General features: G+C 39.4%; 1 pseudogene; it reads right to left on the bottom strand.

Annotated features, from left to right (window-relative positions):
• Positions 1–674: 674 nt before the first annotated feature.
• LOC129676935 (olfactory receptor 481-like) lies at positions 675–3,332 on the bottom strand (annotated as a pseudogene).
• Positions 3,333–16,009: the final 12,677 nt, after the last annotated feature.

The raw sequence follows: 16,009 nt of genomic DNA on the forward strand, positions 1-16,009 counted from the left end.
GTTGAAAATCTACTTTATTAGATATTAGAATGACTACTCCTACTTGCTTCTTAGGTCCATTTGCTTGGAAAACCGTCTTCCAGCCCTTTATTCTCAGGTAATGTCTATCTTTGTGATTTAAGTGTGTTTCTTGTATGCAACAGATTGTTGGGTCTTGTTTACGCATCCATTCTGTTAGTCTGTGTCTTTTCATTGGAGAATTGAGTCCACTGATATTGAGAGAGATTAATAACCAGTGGCTGTTAGATCCTTTGATATTGATATTGTCCATGGTAGTGTGTTTGGCTACTTTTGTTTTGCTGTAGTGAGGTTATTTATTTCTTGTGATTTCTTGAAAGTAGTTAGTTTTCTTGGGTTGTATTTTTCCTTCTAGTATCTTCTGTAACTCTGGATTTGTGTGTAGGTATTTTCTCCGTCTATGAGGACTGAGAGTTTTGCTGGGTACAGTAGCCTAGGCTGACATCTGTGCTCTCTTAGGCTCTGCATGATATCCATTCAGGCTCTTCTGGATTTCATAGTTTCTGTTGAGAAGTCAGGTGTGATTGTGATTGGTTTGCCATTATACGTTCTTGTCCTTTTTCCTTTGCAGCTTTTAGTATTTTTTTCTTAGTTCTGTATACTTACTGTTTTGATTATTATGTGACGGGAGGAATTTACTTTTCTGGTCTAATTTATTAGGTGTTCTGTAGGCTTCTTGCATTCTTATAGGCCTCTGGTGTGACATAAACAAATGTAACTATCCCATAAAACAAGGTGATCCCAGTGAGGTGGGAGGTGCAGGTGGAGAAGGCCTTGCGCCTGCCCTCAGTAGAGCACATCTTGAGGATGGAGTGAAGGATGTAGAGGTATGAAGCAATGATAGTGAATAGGGTGATGATGATGATAGAGCCTGCTGAGATGGTAGGAGACATTTCAGCAATATAAACATGGGTACAAGATAGCTCCACCAGATTGGCATAAAAACAGAAAGGAGGATCAATGGAACCACATAGAAGACCCAGAAATAAACCCACACACCTATGAATACTCGATTTTCGACAAAGAAGCCAAAAACATTCCATGGAAAAAAGATAGCATCTTCAACAAATGGTGCTGGTCCAACTGGATGTCCACATGCAGAAAAATGAAAATAGATCTATATTTATCACCCTGCACAAAACTAAAGTCCAAGTGGATCAAAGACCTCAACATAAAACCAGATACTCTAAATCTATTAGAAGAAAAAGTGGGGAACAGCCTAGAACTCATTGGCACAGGAGACAACCTCCTGAACAGAACAACAACAGCACAGGCTCTAAGAGCAACAATCAATAAATGGGACCTCATGAAACTGAAAAACTTCTGTAAAGCAAAGGACACTGTCATCAAAACAAAACGACTGCCTACAGATTGGGAAAGAATCTTCACTAACCCTTTATCTGACAGAGGACTAATATCGAGTATATACAAAGAACTACAGAAGCTGAAAAGTAGCAAACCAAGTAATCCAATTAAAAAATGGGAAGCAGAGCTAAACAGAGAATTCTCAACAGAGGAATATCGAATGGCAGAGAAACACTTAAAGAAATGCTCAACCTCATTAGCCATCAGGGAAATGCAAATCAAAACGACCCTGAGATATCACCTTACACCCATCAGAATGGCCAAGATGAAAAACTCAAGGGACAACACATGCTGGAGATGTTGTGGAGAAAGGGGAACCCTCCTCCACTGCTGGTGGGAATGTAAACTGGTACAACCACTCTGGAAATCTATCTGGCGCTTTCTAAGACAATTAGGAATAGTGCTTCCTCAAGACCCAGCTATACCACTGCTAGGTATATACCCAAAGTTTGCTCAAGTACACAAAAGGGATATTTGCTCAACCATGTTTATAGCAGCTTTATTTGTAATAGCCAGAACCTGGAAACAACCCAGATGTCCATCAACGAAGGAATGGGTACAGAAATTGTGGTATTTTTACACAATGGAATACTACTCAGCAATCAAAAAGGAGGAAATCATGAAATTTGCAGGCAAATGGTGGGATCTAGAAAAGATCATCCTGAGTGAAATATCCCAGAAGGAGAAAGACAAACACGGTATATACTCACTTATATAGACCTATAAGATGTGATAAACATAATGAAATCTGTACACCTAAAAAGATAATCAAGAGAGCAGACATGGGGTAAGATGATCAATCCTCATTTAGAAAGACAGATGGGATGTGCATTGAACGTATGACAGGAGTCTGCTGAGCGCATTTGAAAGACTCTAAGTAGCAGTGTTTTCAAAGCAAAGACTCATGACCAAACCTTTGGCAGAGTACAGGGAATCATAAGAAAGAAGGGGAGTTAGTCTGATGGGGAAAGGATAGGAGCTCCACAAGGACCAAATGTATTTGGGCACAGGGTCTTTTCTGAGACTGACATTCAAACAAGGGCCATGTATGGATATAACTTAGAACCTCTGCTCAGATGTAGCCTGTGGTAGCTCAGTAACCAATTTGTTTCCCATAGTGAGGGGAACAAGGACTATTTCTAACAGGAACTCAATGACTGTCTCTTTGGCCTCCCCACCCCCCAAGGGAGGAGCAGTCCTGTTAGGCCACAGAGGAGAGCTTTGCAGCCAGTCCTGAAGATACCTGATAAAACAGGATCAGATGAATGGGGAGGAGGTCCCCCCATCAGTGGACTTGGCAAGGGGCACAGTGGAGAGGAGGGAGAGAGAGAGGGACTGCGAGGGAATGAGGGATTGGGACATGGCTGGGATACAGAGTTAATAAAATGTAACTGATAAGAAAAAAAAAAAGAAAGCTCCACCAGGGTGGGAGGTCACAGAAGAAGTGGTTGACTTTATTTGGTCCACAGAAATTCAGGCTCAATAAACAACTAGTGAACGATGAAGAATTCACACATCCACCCACATAACCAATAAGATGAAGCAGACTCTGGGAGACATGAGAGTGGAGTAGAGCAGGGGTGAGCAGATGGCCACATAGTGGTCATAGGCTATGGCAGCCAGCAGGAAGCACTCAGCAGTCCCAAAGACCACATCAGAGCCAAGCGGGACTACGCAGCCAGCCAGAGATGGCAGTCCCCTCTCTGAGGAAACTCACAATCATGACTGAGCTGGAGCACCCAATGTCCACAAAGGCCAAGTGGCTGAGGAAGAGGTACATTGCAGTGTGAAGCTGAGGGCTGCTTCTGATCAACAATGCTGACATTGCCCAAGAGAGTGGTGAGGTAGACCCCCAGGAACAGTATAAAGAAGATACAGCAAAGGGTGGGGTCCTCAGTTAGGTCCACAACAACAAACTCTGTTACCATTGTGTGATTTCCAGTCTCCATCGTTTTTGAGATGGTTCCTATTGAAATAAAAAATAGTGGCTATCAGAATACACTAAGTGCCCCCGTGATTGTTATACTCCATTCCACATTTAGCCCACTAAAAATAAATGTGGGTCTCACATTGGTCTGACATTTTATCCCCCAAATTTTCCCAAACCAAGTTGCATCATGCATGATTTCAGAATATTAATCATCATTTACCTTAAGGCCATAGGTACTAACTGAACAGTGACCCAGATCAGAACTCAGGACTCACTCACAGATGTGATAATTGATCAAGTCAGGAGCTGTAATGAATGTACAGAATGTTCTGAGGCCTTCCAAAAGGTTGAAATGGCAGTGTATGTGTACTGTATCTAATTCAACCCTATTTCTCAGTCCCATTGGAGCCTACCCTTCCTAGTCCTCTTGTAGTTATGTGCCACTGTGGGCAATGCATGCCAACCTGTTGTGAAAGGGAATGGTGTTTTCTCAGGATCAAACTGCAGTACCAGTGAGCAACTCTTTCCTCCTCTCCACAGTGACACCTTTCACACGAAACACCTTCAATATAGTGGCACCTCACACCAGTCTGGAATTCAAGTGTGAGAACAGGGAGTATCCTGTGTTAGCTTACACTGTATTTCCAAGGCTAATTTATTGGGGCAGTTTAACACAATTTAAACTGGTTAATATAATTACAGATTATTATAAATGGAAGTTTCACATGAAAATTATCCTGACAAAAGCATGACAAATAAGTCTACTTGTAGTCATTATTTGTATCTTAAGAACTATAGAGGATGAACAATAGAATACATTTCCTAATCTTAAATTAGATAATATATTCTCTGTTTAATCGGATTAACCTGGTTTGTTGCTTTTCAACTTCTTTAGTTCGTTATATATACTGGATATTAGCTCTCTGTCAGATAGAGGGTTGGTGAAGGTCCTTTCCCAATCTGTAGACAGTCGTTTTGTTTTGATGATGATGTCCTTTGCTTTACAGAAGCTTTTCAATTTCATGAGGTCCCATCTATTGATTGTTGCTCTTAGAGCCTGTGCTGTTGTTGTTCTGTTCAGGAGGTTGTCTCCTGTGCCAATGAGTTCTAGGGTCTTTCCCACTTTTTCTTCTAACCAATTTAATGTGTCTGGTTTTATGTTGAGGTCTTTGATCCACTTGGACTTTAGTTTTGTGCAGAGTGATAAGTATGGATCTATTTTCATTTTTCTACATGTAGACATCCAGTTGGACCAGCACCATTTGTTGAAGATGTTGTCTTTTTTCCATTGAATGGATTTGGCATCTTTGTCAAAAATCAGGTGTCCATAAGTGTGTGGGTTTATTTCTGGGTCTTCTGTTCAATTCCTTTGATCCACCAGTCTTTTTCTATGCCAGTACCATCCAGTTTTTATAACTGTTGCTCAATAGTACAGCTTAAGATCAGGAATGGAGATACCTCCAGAAGATTTTTTTATAGTAGAGGATTATTTTAGCAATTCTGGGTTTCTTGTTATTCCATATGAGGTTGAGAATTTATATTGAATGGCAGAGAAACACTTAAAGAAATGTTCAACCTCATTAGCCATCAGGGAAATGCAAATCAAAACATCTCTGAGATTTCACCTTACACACATCAGAATGGCCAAGATCAAAAACTCAAGGGACAACACATGCTGGAGAGGTTGTGGAGAAAGGGGAACCCTCCTCCACTGCTGGTGGGAATGCAAACTTGTACAACCACTCTGGAAAGCAATCTGGTGCTTTCTCAGACAACTAGGAATAGCACTTCCTCAATATTCAGCCATACCACTCCCAGGCATATACCCAAAAGATTCTCAAGTACACAATAAGGACATTTGCTCAACCATGTTTGTAGCAACTTTATTTGTAATATCCAGAAACTGGAAACAACCCAGATGCCCCTTTGTGAAAGAATGAATACAGAAATTGCGGTACATCTACACAATGGAATATTACTCAGCAATGAAAAACAAGGACATCATGAAACTTGCAGGTAAATTGTGGGATCTGGAAAGGATCATCCTGAGTGAGCTGTCCAGAAGCCGAAAGACACACAGGGCATATACTCACTCATATAGACATATAATATAGGATAAACCTACTAAAATCTGTACACCTAATAAGAAACTAATCAAGAGAGAGAACTCTGGCTAAAATGCTCAATCCCCATCCAGAAAGGCTGGACATCAGAAGAAGAAGAAAACAGAAACAAGTTAAGAACTTGCCACAGAGGGCCTCTGAAAGGCTCTGCCTTGCAGACTATCAAAGCAGATGCTGAGACTTATGGCGAACTGTTGGGCAGAGTGCATGGAATCTTATGAAAGAAGTGGGAAATAGTAAGATCTGGACAGGACAGGAACTCCACAAGGAGAGCAACAGACCAAAAAATCTGAGCACAGGGGTCTTTCCTGAGACTGATACTCAAACAAAGGACCATGCATGGAGATAACCTAGAACCACTGCACAGATGTAACCCATGGTTACAGGGTCCAAGTGGGTTCCATAGTAATAGGAACAGGGACTGTCTCTGACATGAACTAATTGGCCTGCTCTTTAATTACCTCCCCCTGAGGGGGGAGCAGCCTTACCAGGCCACAGAAGAAGACAATGCAGCCATTCCTGATGAGACCTAATTGACTAGGATCAGAAGGACAGAAAAGAAAACTTCCCCTATCAGTGGACTTGGGGAGGGGCATGCGTGCAGAGGGTGGAGGAAGGGAGGGATTGAGATGGGAGTAGGGAGGGAACCATAGGGGGGATACAAAGTGAATAAGGTGTAATTAATAAAGAATTAAACATTCTTAAAAAAGTTAATAAAATAAAATAAAAGTTAGATAATATAATGAATTATGTTAAAAAAATATCAAATGTTTATAATATGTTATCCATGTTAGATCAAGCATGGTAGTAGAAAAGTAGAAGGAATAACAAAAAAAGTCACTGATTAAAAATTAATTAGGACAATGCAAAAGATAAGCAAAATGAAGGCAATATTGCATCTAAGTAACACTCTCAAGAGGAAATATCCCCAAATATTTTTAAACTGTTAACTGAGATGTGAAAAATGTTCAGCATTTATGATCACTGTGGAGATGCAAATTAAATTTACAGTGAGATAGTACCTCCTCTATGTTAAAATGCTTATTACTAAAAAGATATCTATACAGAGGCCAGTGTGTTACTTGAAAAGGAAGGAAATCTCACCATTGCACTAATATAGGAAGTCCTAAAAACACTGTGTTAAGAAAATTAAGAACAGAAAAACAAATACTATATAATTCCATCAATATTTTGAAACTAATAGTCCATTACGTAGAACAAAGAGTAAAATGGTGGTACAGAGTGGGGTCAGTGGGACAGATTATAGGAGTAAAGAATGTGATAAGGGGTGAACAAAGCGGTTCAAAGTTTAAATGAAATAGTAATAATATATTTGAGCCATTAGTTGCACAGTATTGTAACCCAGTTAATAGTCTATTATATTTAAAACTTGTTAAGGGATAGATTTGAAGATTTTGAAATGTAACATAAAAATGACAAGAGGAGTGGATGGATGTGGTAATAAACTTGATGTAACCTTTCTACAATGAAAACATACATCAAAATATCATGTTGTGTGCCATAAATATACGTAACTACTATAATGATTTGATCTTTTAAGTCAAGAATTCAGAAGTTGGATTCTGTGACATAAAAGAAATTCTCATTGGGAGTTGATCACCAGCATTAACTGGAAGCAATAGAAACACACTGGAGATATGAGACCCACTCTACAGTTTAAGCTATGCAGGCATTGAATACAGGGACATGAGACAATGGGGGTGGACAATGGGAGGTTCTTCCCACTTCATATCTACTCAAAAATGCAAGAATCCCCCTTTCCAATGTCAATGAAATGACCTTAAAATGTCCTCTTACTAGCCAAAGAGGATGAGAAGGAAAGTTTTCTATCTCAACCTTGTCCCTGGATCAAAACACACCTCAAACAGAAAATAACAAAACCTGACATATACATCCCTCTTCTATTCCTATAATGGTCTATCCTGATGTCACCTTCAAATTTACATTTCTTATTTAGTCTAAGTGCCCAAGCTTTGAAGTATCCTAAGTAATAATACTTTGGTAATAATGTGGGACTGATTACTGTGATGCACTATAGACATTATAAATTATAGATTTGTTTGTGATAGAGTAAAAGTGACTGCAAATTTTGTTTCTGGGACATGTATGCATCAATAACAAAGATAGAATATTATCTGATGGCTACACATTTCGGAAATCATCCTCATGAGGAGCAGACAGCTGGAAATAATCAAACTCAGGGCTGAAATCAATCAATTAGAAACAAATAAAACTATTCAAAGAATCAATGAAACCAAGAGCTGGTTCTTTGAGAAAATCAATAAGCTAGAGAAATTCTTAGCCAAACTAACTAAAAGGGAGAGAGAAAATATCCAAATCAGCAAAATCAGAAATTAAAAGGAGGACATAACTACAGACACTGAGGAAATCCAAACAATAATTAGGTCATACTACAAAAGCCTATATGCCACAAAATTTGAAAATCTAAAACAAATGAAAAAAAGAAAGAAAGAAAGAAATGGACAATTTTCTTGATAGATTCCATTTACCAAAATTAAGTCAAGATGAGGTAGAAAGATTGAATAGTCCTACATTCCCCAAGAAAATAGAAGCACTCATCAACAGTCTCCCTTCCAAACAAAGCCCAGGGCCACATGGATTCAGCACAGAATTCTACCAGACCTTCAAAGAAGTGTTAACTCCATTTCTCTTCAAACTATTCCACAAAATAGAAACAGAAGAAACATTACCAAACTCATTCTATGAAGCCACAGGCACCTTGATACCTAAACCACACAAAGACCCAACAAAAAAAGGGAACTTCAGACCTATCTCTCTTACGAACATTGATGCAAAAATACTCAATAAAATACTTGCAAACCGAATCCAAGAACACATAAAAGATATCATCCACTATGACTAAGTAGGCTTCATCCCAGGCATGCAGGGGTGGTTCAACATATGGAAATCCATCAATATAATCCACCATATAAACAAACTGAAGGATAAAAAAACACATGATCATCTCCTTAGATGCCGAAAAAGCATTTGACAAAATCCAACATCCATTCATGTTTAAATTCTTGGAGAGATCAGGGATACAAGGCACATACTTAAACATAGTAAAGGTGATATACAGCAAGCCTATAGCCAATATCAAACTCAATGGAGACAAACTTAAATCAATCCCACTGATATTAGGGACAAGGCAAAACTGCCCATTCTCTCCATATCTCTTCAACATAGTACTTGAAGTCCTAGCTAAAACAATAACACAACTAAAGGAGACCAAGGCGATACAAATCAGAAAAGAAAAGGTCAAAGTTTCACTATTTGCAGATGATATGATAGTATACATGAGCGACCCCCCAAATTCAACCAGAGAACTCCTTCAGCTGATCAACACCTTCAGCAAAGTGGCCAGATGCAAAATCAACTCAAAAAAATCAGAAGCCCTCCTGTATACCAAGGACAAAAGGGATGAGAAAGAAATCAGGGAAACAACACCCTTCACAACAGCCACTACTAACATAAAGTATCTTGGGGTGACTCTAACCAAGCAAGTGAAAGACCTGTTTGAAAAAAAACTTCAAGTCTCTGAAGAAAGGAATTGAAGAAAATATCAGAAGATGGAAAGCTCTCCCGTGCTCATGGATTGGTGTGCGGAGCCATGGAATGGCTGTTTGACTCCTGCCTGCTTGGAATGTGTGATGTACATTGTGCCTTGCGTGGTACAGTGAGTTTTCATCCCTGGATCGCAGGTGCTGCTTTGAGCTTTGTAGAGGTTTGTTCAACCGTTTAGATTTGCAAGGTATGCGTATGAGAACTTGCCTCCCGCTTACCTGAGAACTGTCCTACCGCTTTTCAGAATTTCCTTGAGAATATCCTGCTTTGCGATTTTCACTGAAACTAGTTCCTCCCCCCAAGTTGCCCATTCTTACTCTTTATAAGCTGTAACCTAAAGTACAATAAACCAAGACTTGATCTGAATTCTGTCTTGTCTCCATTCTTCACGTCTCCTGTTCCATCCCATTCCCACACCCCCCTCCAGGTTCCATGCTGACAATCCTGTGGGTCTGGACAGATCAGTAGGATTAGCATAGGGAAAATGGCCATCCTGCCAAAAACAATCTACAGATTCGACTCAATTCCCATCAAATACCAACACAATTCTTTACAGACCTTGAAAGAAAGATTCTTAGCTTCATATGGAGAAACAAAAAACCCAGAATTTCCAAAATGATCCTGTACAACAACAGATTGTCTGGAGGTATCTTCATCCCTGATCTCAAGCTGTACTACAGAGCAATAGTAATAAAAACGGCATGGTATTGGCATAGAAGCAGAAAGGTGGATCAATGGAACTGCATAGAAGACCTAGAAATAAACCCACACACCTATGGATACTTGATTTCTGACAAAGAAGCCAAAACCATTTAACGGAAAAAAGACAGCATCTTCAACAAATGGTGCTGGTCCAACTGGATGTTTACATGCAGAAAAATGAAAATAAATCCATATTTATTACCCTGCACAAAACTAAAGTCCAAGTGGATCAAAAGACTCAACATGAAACCAGACACATTAAATCGGTTAGAAGAAAAAGTGGGGAAGACCCTAGAACTCATTGGCACAGGAAACAACTTCCTGAATAGAACACCAACAGCACAGGTCTAAGAGCAACAATCAATAAATGGGACCTCATGAAACTGAAAACCTTCTGTAAAGCAAAACACACTATATCTGACAGAAGGCTGATATCCAGACTATACAAAGGACTAAAGAAGTTAAAAAGCAACAAATCAAGCAATCCAATTAAAAAACGAGGTACAGAGCTAAACAGAGAATTCTCTGTAGAGGAATATAGAATGGCAGAAAAACACTTAAAGAGATGCTCAATGTCCTTAGCCATCAGAGAGATGCAAATCAAAACGACCCTGAGTTTCACCTTATACCCATCAAAATGGCTAAAATAAAAAACTCAAATTACAACATATGCTAGAGAGGTTGTGGAGAAAGGGGAACCCTCCTCCATTGCTGGTGTGAGTGTAAACTGGTACAGCGACTTTGGAAATCAATCTGGCGCTTTCTCAGACAATTAGGAATAGCGCTTCCTCAAGATCCAGCTATACTACTCTTAGGCATATATCCAAAAGATGCTCAAGTACACAAAGACATTTGCTCAACCATGTTTGTAGCAGCTTTATTTGTAATAGCCAGAACCTGGAAACAACCCAGATGTCCATCAGTAGAGGAATAGATACAGAAATTGTGGTATTTTTACACAATGGAATACTACTCAGCAATTAAAAACAAGGAAATCATGAAATTTGCAGTCAAATGGTGGGATCTAGTAAAGATCATTCTGAGTGAGGTAGCCCAGAAGGAGAAAGGCACACATGGTATATACTCACCTATAAGATATGATAAATATACTGAAATCTATACACCTAAGGAAGATAAACAAGAAAGAGGACCCAGGGTAAGATGATCAATCTTCACTTAGAAAGGCAAATGGGATGGACATTGGATGTAGGAGAAAACAAGTAACAGGACAGGAGTCTACCACAGAGGGCCTCTGAAAGACTCTACATAGCAGTGTATCAAAGCAGATACTGAGACTCATAACCAAACCTTAAGCAGAGTTCAAGGAATCTAAGAAAGAAGAGGGAGTTAATATGACCTGGAGAGGACAGGAGATCCACAAGGACCAAATATATCTGGGCACAGGGATCTTTTATGAGACTGTTTCTCCAACCAAGGACCATGTATGGATATAACCTAGAACCTCTGCTCAGATGTAGCCCATGGTAGTTCAGTATCCAAGTGGGTACCCTAGTAAGGGGAACAGGGACTATTTCTGACACGAACTCAATGTCAGGCTTTTTGACCTCCCCCCCCCCCCAAGGGAGGAGCAGCCCTGCTAGGCCACAGAGGAGGATTTTGCATTCATTCATGAAGATATCTGATAAACCAGGGCCAGTGAAAGGGGAGGAGGTCCTCCCCTATCAGTGTACTTGGAAAGGGGCAGGGAGGAGATGAGGGAGGGAGGGTGAGATTGGGAGGGAATGAGAGAGTGGGATACAGCTGGGATACAAAGTTAATAAAATGTAACTAATATTTAAAACATAATAATAAAATTAAAAAAAAGAAATCATCCTCGTACAGCAGGGCTTTCTTATGTACGACTCAGGACCATTTGCAACATAAGACATAAGTACATCACCAATAAGACATGCTCCTCTTTGCTAGCATCTTATTGAAAATCCAGTAGGAGAAAATATGAGATAGAGAAATTTAGTATTTCTATTTTCATTTTATTGTGCTGAACAAATCCCAAGGGCTTTACTTATTATCTTCATTATTAGTAGACAGTATTACAACTGCAATGATCTAATTAATTTTGAGACTTGATTTGTATAAACACAATTACCATGGGCTAGGCTGTCATAATCTCTGTCATACCTGAGAAACAGCCATCATCAGGTACCTGAAGTACAGAAGGACAAAGAGATGAAATAACATTAAAAAGGGAGTAAACCAGGAATATAGATCAGAAAGTTCAGCATATAAGAAACTCTTGAGAGTAAGAGTGGTGAAGTCACACTAGGATACTTGTAGGGAAAAGGGGCCATCAGGGAGAAAAATTGTCCTAAGTACCACCTCAACAAGTTCAGCGGATCTTGTGAAACTAACTCAATATATTTCAGAGTGTTTAGTAAGTTTAAAGTATCATAAATAAAATATTTTTGTGGAGTTCTTGAAGTGATAAAAGGAAATTTTAGTTTAACAATGATGTCTCCTGTTGCCATGTTTTTCATGGCCTCTCATCTTGAAGAGACTCATTCTGAATTACAAATAAAGTAATTTAATTCCCAAAGTTTGTTTCTAAAACAAACAAACAAAAAACAAAACAAAACAAATTTGTGGAGTTGTGTGCTGAGTGTATCTGAAAAGAAATAAGAAGGGGTGAATGTGAGTATCTGTTGAGGCCAGATGATGGATACATAAAGGTCCCATATTCTACTCACTCTGCTTTTTTATTTTATGTAGAATTTAATTTGGTTATCCTGGTTCATAATATTGCATGTCCTCTAGTCTATGCATAATTGACCATTGTCATTCCTCTTAGGCGTTTGTTGGATTTTCTTATTATTTTCTGAGCATTTAGGATTTCTTTTTCATTTTCTGCCCACCTGTATCCCCCACCCTCACCAGAGTAACTTCTAAGTTCTACCTTCCAGCTCATTTGTTTCCTCTTCAGTTATAACTAATCTACTATGTATCATATTATTCCAGAGTACATGTTTTGTGATTAGACTGCCCCTGTTGTTTTGTTTTGTTTTTAAATATGTGTGTAGTGTTTTGTTGTAGTTGTGGATGCGGCAGTTTGTTTTGTTTCTGTTCCTTACTTGGAGTGTTTGTCTTTTCATTTCCTCAAAAACATTAACAAAATATTGCATCATGTTTATTGGGTGTTGTATTATTTAGAAGGATTAGGAGGTATGGCCTTGTTGAAGGAACTATATCACTGAGGACGTGTTTTGAGGTTTCAAAAACAGATGTCAGGCATAGTGTCTCTCTCTCTCTCAGGGCCAGTTTCTCTCTCTTTCTCTACCTCTCTATCTGAAGATCAGGATGTAGCTCTCAGCTATTTTGCCAGCACCACTTCTACCTGCCACCATGCTCCTGTCAAGATGATAATGGACTAAGCCTCTGAGATTCCAAGCAACTCCCAATTAAATGCCTTCTTTTATAATAGCTTCCTTGATCATGGTGTCTCATGAAAAATAGAACACTGACTAAGGCAAAATGCATCCCAAGAGAAGAATACAGCAAATTCTTAATTCCCAGCTTCATGTTATGCATGCATGACTGTTGGTATGTATTCACAACTGAGTGTAGATGTGTATTCAGTGTGTCAACAAATAAAGGAATAAGTAAAGGCTCATTATACTGTGTGTGTATGCACATGTGTGCACATGAATACATTCTTACATACATGCATTCTCATGTTCTCTCATGAGAACATGCATTCTCAAGAGAGAAAAGTTTCATTTTTCAGTCTTGTGTGCAGTTTGTTATCCTATGACTTTAAAAAAGGAAAGAAGGAGAAAAGAGGAAAGAAGACAGGATCCTACCACAGAGGGCCTCTGAAAGACTCTACCCAGAAGTATATCAAATGTATCAGATGCTGAGACTCTTAACCAAACTTTGGGCAAAGTGCAGGGAATCCTATGAAAAAATAGGGAAATAGTGGGACCTGGAGAGAATAGGATCTCCACAAGGAGAGCAACAGAACCAAAATATCTGGTCACAGGTGTCTTTTCTGAGACTGATACTCCAACCAAAGACCATTCGTGGATATAACCTAGAACCCCTGCTCAGATGTAGCCCAAGGCAGCTCAATATTCAAGCAGGTTCCCTACTAAGGGGAACAGGTATTATCTCTGACATGAACTCAGTGGCTGGCTCTTTGATCACCTCCCCCCCCCCCTTGGGGGGGAGCAGACTTGCCAGGCCACTGAGGAAGGCAATGCAGCCAGTCCTGCTGAGACCTGATAAGCTAGGGTCAGATGGAAGGGGAGGAGATGAGGGAGGGAGAATGGGACAGGGAGGAAATGAGAGAGGGGCTACAGCTGGGCTACAAAGTGAATAAACTGTAATTAATAGAGAAAAAACAAAAATTTATTTAAAAAAATGAACAGTAGGTCACGGCCCATAGACCTACTTTAGGTTCCTCAACCTTGAGCATCCCAGGTCCACGCCTCATAGTTCTGCACTTTTGGTCATTAAAGTCACACAAGATTTAGGCAAAATGTTATAGCTTTTGAAGTCAGTAGAGCAATGAGCCAAGTTACTCTGGAAAGAGATTGGAAACATACAGAATGCCTTGTTAAAAGCACACAAGAGCTCCTGTCATCAGAGAAAGATTGGGGTTTGAATATGGCTTAACCACTGATCGACTGTCTATATCTTGTGGTCAGCATCACATCCAAATCTAACAGATTAAAATTAAAGCATCTGTGGACAAAGTTTCAACCAGGGACTTTATTTTCCATCTTCACGTAAACATTTTCTAAGTAGGTAGCAATCACAAATTTGAAGAGTTAAAAATGATTTTGTTCAGCCCTAAATGGGAAATGTATGCTGAGCCCTCCACTAAAGGTTCAAGGCTCGCTGTGGAGGAGAGGGTGGAAAGAACACAAGATGGAGAGATGCTGGGAGACTATGAGTAAACTGCCTTTTGGACACAACAAAACAGGTGCACGTATGAACTCATGGCAGTCCTGATAGCATACACAAGACCCGTGCAAGCTCAAAGCCAAACCAAATGCCATCATGTAGCAGGAAGCTGAACATGAAGTCTCACCTTGAGCAGGGGAGCCGTTGGCAACTGATAGATGTTAGGAGAGGGTGAGTCAATTTTCTCTGAAAATGTAGCCCCTGGTAAGTCAACCATGCACCAAAAGAAAGCCATGCATCCAACAACATCTGAGCAGCTCTTGATAGGTTTAGAAAGTATATATATATATATATATATATATATATATATATATATATATATATACACACACACACACAAGTTAGGTGGGCAGGAAATGGGGTGAGTCTGGGAAGAATTTCAGGGCTGTAATGATGAATATTGTCAAATTCCCAAATAATGAAATATTTAAAAATATAAAAATCTCAACAATAAAATTGAATTGCTTTGAAAACAGAAGTAATTATTTTTCATTTACATTATTATGTATGAATTGTGTGTGTGTATATGTGTTGGTTCATAGATTTATTTTGTACAGCTTGAAATTTTGTCTTAAAGGAGTTAGGAGACTTAATTTGTTACTTGCTCTTTTTGGAGATGCAGTTTCTAGGAAACTCACAGAAACATTTCAAATCCCTACATGGTCATGGCACTGACAATGTATATGCCTTTCTTGCACACTGTGTATGCCTTGGTCAGGGTTCCTATTGCTATGATAAAATACCATAACCAAAGCAATTTGGGAAGAAAAAGGTCTATTTCATCTTTCAGCTCCAGGGAAATCAGGGCAGGAACTCTAGCAGAAACCTGGAGTCAAGAACTATTGCAGAGGCCATGGAGAAGTGCTGTTTACTCTCTTGTCCCTCGTGGCTTGGTCAGATTTCTTATATCATCCTGGACCACTTGCCCAAAGGTAGCACTTCCCAGAGTGAGCTGGGTCCTCCTACATCAATCGTTAATCAATAAAATGCACCACAGACTCGCCTCTCAGCAAAGCTTATGAGGTTTCTTCCTCAACTGAGATTCTCTCTTTCTAAACGGCTACCATTTGTGTCAAGTTGATACAAAACTGGATGCAATGTGCCAACAAAAATTCATCCAGGAAAAAGGAAAATGTGGAAGCAATTTTAGCCACTTTTTTTGTGTCTAGACATCAACCAGGTATAGAAGGGAAGATTGTTTGCCTTCTAGAATATTTTCTTTAAGTGATTGGAAGTGAAATTTTACAAATACCCCAGTGAAGAGCATCCTAAAATCCTGAAAGAGTGTCTAGTAGCATGCCTTACAGAGTGGGCTACTGAGTTACTTTTTGCTTTGAATCTCAAC

This window comes from Psammomys obesus, unplaced genomic scaffold, assembly GCF_907164565.1.
Source record: "Psammomys obesus unplaced genomic scaffold, mPsaObe1.curated_primary_1811, whole genome shotgun sequence".
In the NCBI taxonomy this organism is placed as follows: domain Eukaryota; kingdom Metazoa; phylum Chordata; class Mammalia; order Rodentia; family Muridae; genus Psammomys; species Psammomys obesus.